Here is a 6,000-nt window from a genome sequence, read left to right as displayed (position 1 = left end):
GGATATTTTTATATATTATATTAATGGCTATTTATAATGTTGAAAAGTTATTAACTTTAGTGTGTATATATATATATATATATATATATATATATATATATATATATATATATATATATATATATATATATATATAGAGAGAGAGAGAGAGAGAGAGAGCTAGGTTCAAATGTTTTTAGCAACTATTGTGTGCCTAAACGCACCAATGAGAATTCAAGAAATAATAAATAATTAAATAAATCATTAAAGGGTATTTTGGACCTTTTGTACTTTTAATTAAGGAAATCATTTAATTGAAATCCTACAATTATGGAAATAAAGTAAATATATTTGACCTAATCCTTCACCTTCGTTTCCTGCCTGGAACATCACCACTACAGAGAAGAAATTCAGCGACTTCCCACCGCCGATTGCAGCCCTTCCTTGCGATCGATTAAGAGTCATCGGCCATTTTCTGAATGTTTTTGTGTTTCTTTCTTCTCCGATCAACTGAGGATCGAAGTCTTTCCCTCCCTGCGTGATTGTTGTCGGATAGAAGAAGGAGCAGCCGTCGCTGCCACTTGACGGCAACACTGCTGCCTCCGTTCCATTCCTTTCCACGATTGGTGGCTGACGGAGACGGAGATAGTGAACCAAGGGAAGCCTTCCGGGGATTAGATCTCCCTTCCTTGCGATCTGTTCAACCACCGGTGAACCCATTGGAGCTGCATTCAGGGGCTTTTTCATGGAAGTTGTTCTAACACTATATGTAAGTGTTTGATTTTTCCTAATTTTATTTACCCATTTGATACTATATTCTTGATTTTTTGAGATCCATCATATAAAGATGGTGAAGTCTTCAGTCAATGATTCACTTGCTCAACCTGAATTTTACCAGTACATCAAAAAATCAGATGGTGAAGCCATCCGACTTTAGGCACATAGAATTTTAGAATAGTTTCAGATAACCTATAAAACAATTACTTTATCATGTTTGTATTCTATCTTGTAGAATTTGATATTTGAAAAAGACATTGGTGAAAAATTTATTTCTTATCTTCCTCATGAATATCAAGCACCAAAGGAATAATCTTCAATTAGTAGCAGTAGCAAAATCGCCTTAGTATCTAATATGATGAGGGTAATTCTGCCAGAATGGAATCACGAATTCCAATTCTGTTAGAATGAAATCTAATATGTTGGTTTGATAAAATGTTCACTTCAAATTATTCTACTTATTCTAATGTATGTTGTATAAAATCATGCTCATGTTTATCTCCTTTTTGCAGCTCTTTGTATAAAATCATTCTCATGCAATACAATTCTGACAGAATGTCAATCGCACAAAATGTCAATCTCATAGAATGCTAGCATATTTTGAAGTGGCTTAGAGGTCAAACATACACAAAATGTCAATCTCACAACAAGTATATTTGTTTAACTGGTAATGAATTTGTGATACTTTATGGTTGACTTTATAGTCTCTACTACATTCTGTCAGAATTTATAGTTTTTATTTTTCTACTATATTCTGTCAAACTTTATAGTCTTTAATACATTCTGTCAAAATTTATAGTTTTTATTCTATTAAAATGCATTGAATTGTTTAATTTTTGAAACTTGATTATGTTTCTTTGTGGATTTAGGTTTTGAAGAGGCTAACATTGATGTGGAGAAGGAAGAAAACATATAGAACGAGAGTGTATTATACCAGAGTGTGTTATGCTACAATGTATAAAGTGTTGCTTAAAAATAATATTCTTTCAGAATAGATTAGTGTTTTTGTTAAATTTTGATGTTTTTTTTATTTTTATCTTTCAGAATGTTGTTATTATTCAATTAATCACAATCATACAATGTAATTATTTGTTATATTATTAGTTCAAGAATTGATTTTGTGTATTCTTTCAGAATGTATTTACTAGTTTATGGTTGGCATTCTGTCATTCTGACAGAATAAAATCGAAAAATATATTTACTAGTTTATGGTTGGCATTCTATCATTCTGACAGAATAAAAATCGGATTTTTAAATTTGAATTAATTTAACATATTCATATTTTTAAAAAAGAAAGGAATTAATTATCCCTAAAAATCCAAAAATTTCATTTTTTAATATAGGTTAATTGACTAAAATGCCCTTATGCTGAAATTTGTGTGATTATATGGTATATATTATCTTATTCTACTATCATAGACCCTGAGATCATGACCTTTGATTATATTCCATCTGATGGTCTAGATCTGTGCATTCTGGCACACAATAGTTAGTAAAAACAAAATAACCTAACCTTATATATATATATATATATATATATATATATATATATATATATATATAAAGCTTTTTGCTCTGATGAGAGAGAGAGAGAGAGAGAGAGAGAGAGAGAGAGAGAGAGAGAGAGAGAGAGAGAGAGAGAGAGAGAGAGAGATTACTTTTAAAAAGTGTTGCCAAACTCTTGTTCATTAAGTTTGTTTCATCTGTTGTCTTGGCTTTCCCTCATTTAAAAATATGTATTTGTCTTAACAGCGAAAATCTCATAATTAAAATAACATAACTTTGTATCCAACATAAACTAATACCAAATATAAAAACATTCAGAAACATCATTTTAGATCTCATATACACAAACATACAAAAACAAGAGTTAATTTTTAACTTTTGCATTATTTAACTACCCATGTTTTACTTTTGTAGTAAAACTAAAAATAATATGGTACACACTTATATAATTGTAAAGAAACCTTTACTGGAATAAAGTAGTAACAAAGCGAATAAAGTGATCCTGTTTCGACTGCAACACACAACCAATTTTTGTTTCTCATAAAAAATATTGTGTATAGTATGTTTTTAGTTTAAAATTTGTTAATTAAACTAACGGGTTTATTAAAAATAAAAGCTTAATATAAATTTGTAAGCATTACATATTTTTAAAGTAATATTTTTATATAAATACAAAAGATATAATGAATAAAATAAATAATTCAATATATATACTAATAAAAAAATAATAACATATTTTATTTTAAAGAATGATGTACTATTCTACTATATATATATATATATATATATATATATATATATATAATACTTTATATATATAAAGAAAAGAATGCGATGCGAAACATTTATTCTAAAATTTAATAGAATTGTCTATTTTATATATAAAAAATTTTAGGAACATATGGATTTTAAATTTAAAAAAGTAGAAAACACAAAAAAATGTCAAATGGAAAAAGAAAAATGTTAAAAATATCAAAAAATGACATGTGTTAAAATTAATAAGAACATGATATTTGATAAAAATGATTTTGATTTATTAAGTTAGATATGATAATATATTTTCTAATAAAGTTTTTAAAATTATAATACTATTTTAAACGGTTTATTACTTTGTAATGTAAATGAAATATTAGGTCGATGATTCGGAAACACTACATGTAATGGCGGATCTAGAAAAAATTGTCAGGGATACCAACCACGGTTTTATGGATAACACGTTGGAAAAATTATAATGCGTCAAATATTTTCTCAAAAAATTTTACACTACGCCAAAAATATAGGTACTCCCATGACTACATGCTATCAATTCCTTAGCACTATTTTTCTTTTCGATTGAAAGGAGTGAAATTCGATCGACTTATCCCCCTGGAGCATGACGTAAGCTTTGTGGATTCGATCCCTTCAAAATGCATTATATTGTGTTAATGATGATGAAAGATTAATGGTTGAGATACAAAATTCTAAATAAAAGTGAGTTCCAAATATAGTTTGTGTTTCGTAATTTATTTTTTACGTGATGGATCTTTTGACGAACTTGGTATGAGTCGTCTAGATGTATACTTTATTATTTGTATAAATACATTAAAATGTATATTAGATTTTCTAGGAAAAAAAAAAGTTTAACACTTGCTTTTTATGAAAACTCTTTTGCAATTTTACATATTTGTCCACTAAGACGGCGGTTCCTAATTTAAAATAAATAAATAAATAAAACTTTTCACTTAAAAATATGATGTGTTCAACAATAATTTTTTAAAATATTTTAGAAGCTTTTAAAAACAACTCGAATTTAAAGAAATTTGTTTGTTTTGAATTACAAGTTGAAAACTTTTATTATAGAAACTAATAATTTAAAAGCTATTTGAGGAGTTAAGGTAGTTTTTAAGAGATTTTAGTTTTTAGTTTTTATATAAGGTTATTTATAGGTTTCCAGTTTCCACCTAGTTTGCTCAACACTTAAAATTTAAAAAAAAAAAAAAAAACTACAATATTAAGTTTGCAACTACCAGTAATTGCTAAACACTCCCATAATTACGTTCCAAAATTAGAATTTTATTTTATTCTAAACAAGTTTTATGATAATTTAAAGTTCATACAATATAACTATTGTCATTTTTTTAACAATATTTTTATTATTTTAAGTTATCTTATTCTTGAACATCAATCTAATTACTCATAATCTACACCTTAAATCTTAATATCAATATGTCTCAAGTAAAACTTGAAATCTCAACCTCAAAAAGATAATGCATACATCATTCAGTTAAACCAAAAGCATTTTGGTATTATTTACAATTGGTTTTATAAACGTAATATAAATACCATGCATGATCAAAAAACAAGGTTTTAGATAACGTCGGGTGTGATTTGGCGGCAATGTCAAGCCTTAAGTTTTTACGAGACGATGTTTGTAAGGCATGACTTAAGGCGATAATTTTATATATAATTAATAATTATGTATATATCTTCTATTATTATTCATTTTTATACATATACTTTATGTGATTTAAGACGACTGACGTTCACTACAAACAATAGAACCATGTCAAAGTCATGATGAACTGTCTAGAACCTTGTCAAAAAAATATAATGTTGTAATTGAATATTGGTTACCTGGTTAACGTCAATTTTTTATTTATATAAAAAATTTGTAAATTTTTATCGGCTTGTATAATAATATTTTCCTTTTCTTTTCTTCTTTTTTACCAATTTCTATACAAATTTACAAGTTTACATATTTTATTCTTAAAAATACAATTATATATTTCGTTATAAATCCACGTATAAAAATAAGACCAAACCTCGTTATATAAACAAACCCTATAAGTATAATATGAAATGCTATATTTCTAATGATTGAAGCACTTCAAAAGTGTAGTGATAAAATCCAATTGAGGGGAAAATTACTTTATTCTTTTACATAGAAATGATTTGCTTTGTAAGAGAATAATTTATATTGAGATATGAAGATTCGGCTTTTTCATCCCTTTATTGGAAGAATTTATTCGGTGTAATAATGCATCAACCATATTCATGGGACTAGTCAAAGATTAAAAAAGAAAAAACATTTCACAAATTACCATATACGAGGATTAAACTAACTCAATACATCGAAATTAATTTCAACAAGAAATAAACATACTCTTAAGAGGCAGAGGTAGAAAAATCGACAAGTCGAAAGGGTTGAATACATATCAAAATAGATAAAAAAAACAACATGCTTATTGTCTCACATTGTTAGATGTTGGTTGAAATGTGTACAAATCGATTACAAAACATACAATTTTGTTTGTGATTATAAAAAAAAAAATGCATGTCTTCGGGTATAATGTTGATCGAAAAATAATGAGGATAAAGTTTGGACTTTTGAGAATTATTATTCAACAAGTCTCACATAGGGTCGTTTAATAGCTATTGACCGGGTTAAAACTTGTTACTGAGTCCATATTTGACTGAAACCATATTATTTGATTATTAATCAGAGTGACTGTGATGAATGAGAAAAAATAACCATATTACTCTTATGTTGTCTCTTATACTCGATAAAATTATTATAAAAAATACAAACTGTCACATAAAATCTAAATTAAGAATACATCATTTAAAATCCAAATACAAATTGTCATACAAAATCCAAATACAAATTGTCATACAAAATCCAAATACAAATTGTCATGCATATAAATTTAACGTTAAACATCTTATTCAACTATTTGAAAAAAATTATTAATATTATTA

This window comes from Lactuca virosa, chromosome 5 (assembly GCF_052849685.1).
Source record: "Lactuca virosa cultivar CGN04683 chromosome 5, Lactuca_virosa_CGN04683_v6, whole genome shotgun sequence".
NCBI lineage: Eukaryota > Viridiplantae > Streptophyta > Magnoliopsida > Asterales > Asteraceae > Lactuca > Lactuca virosa.
Note: the sequence above shows the minus strand (reverse complement) of the source record.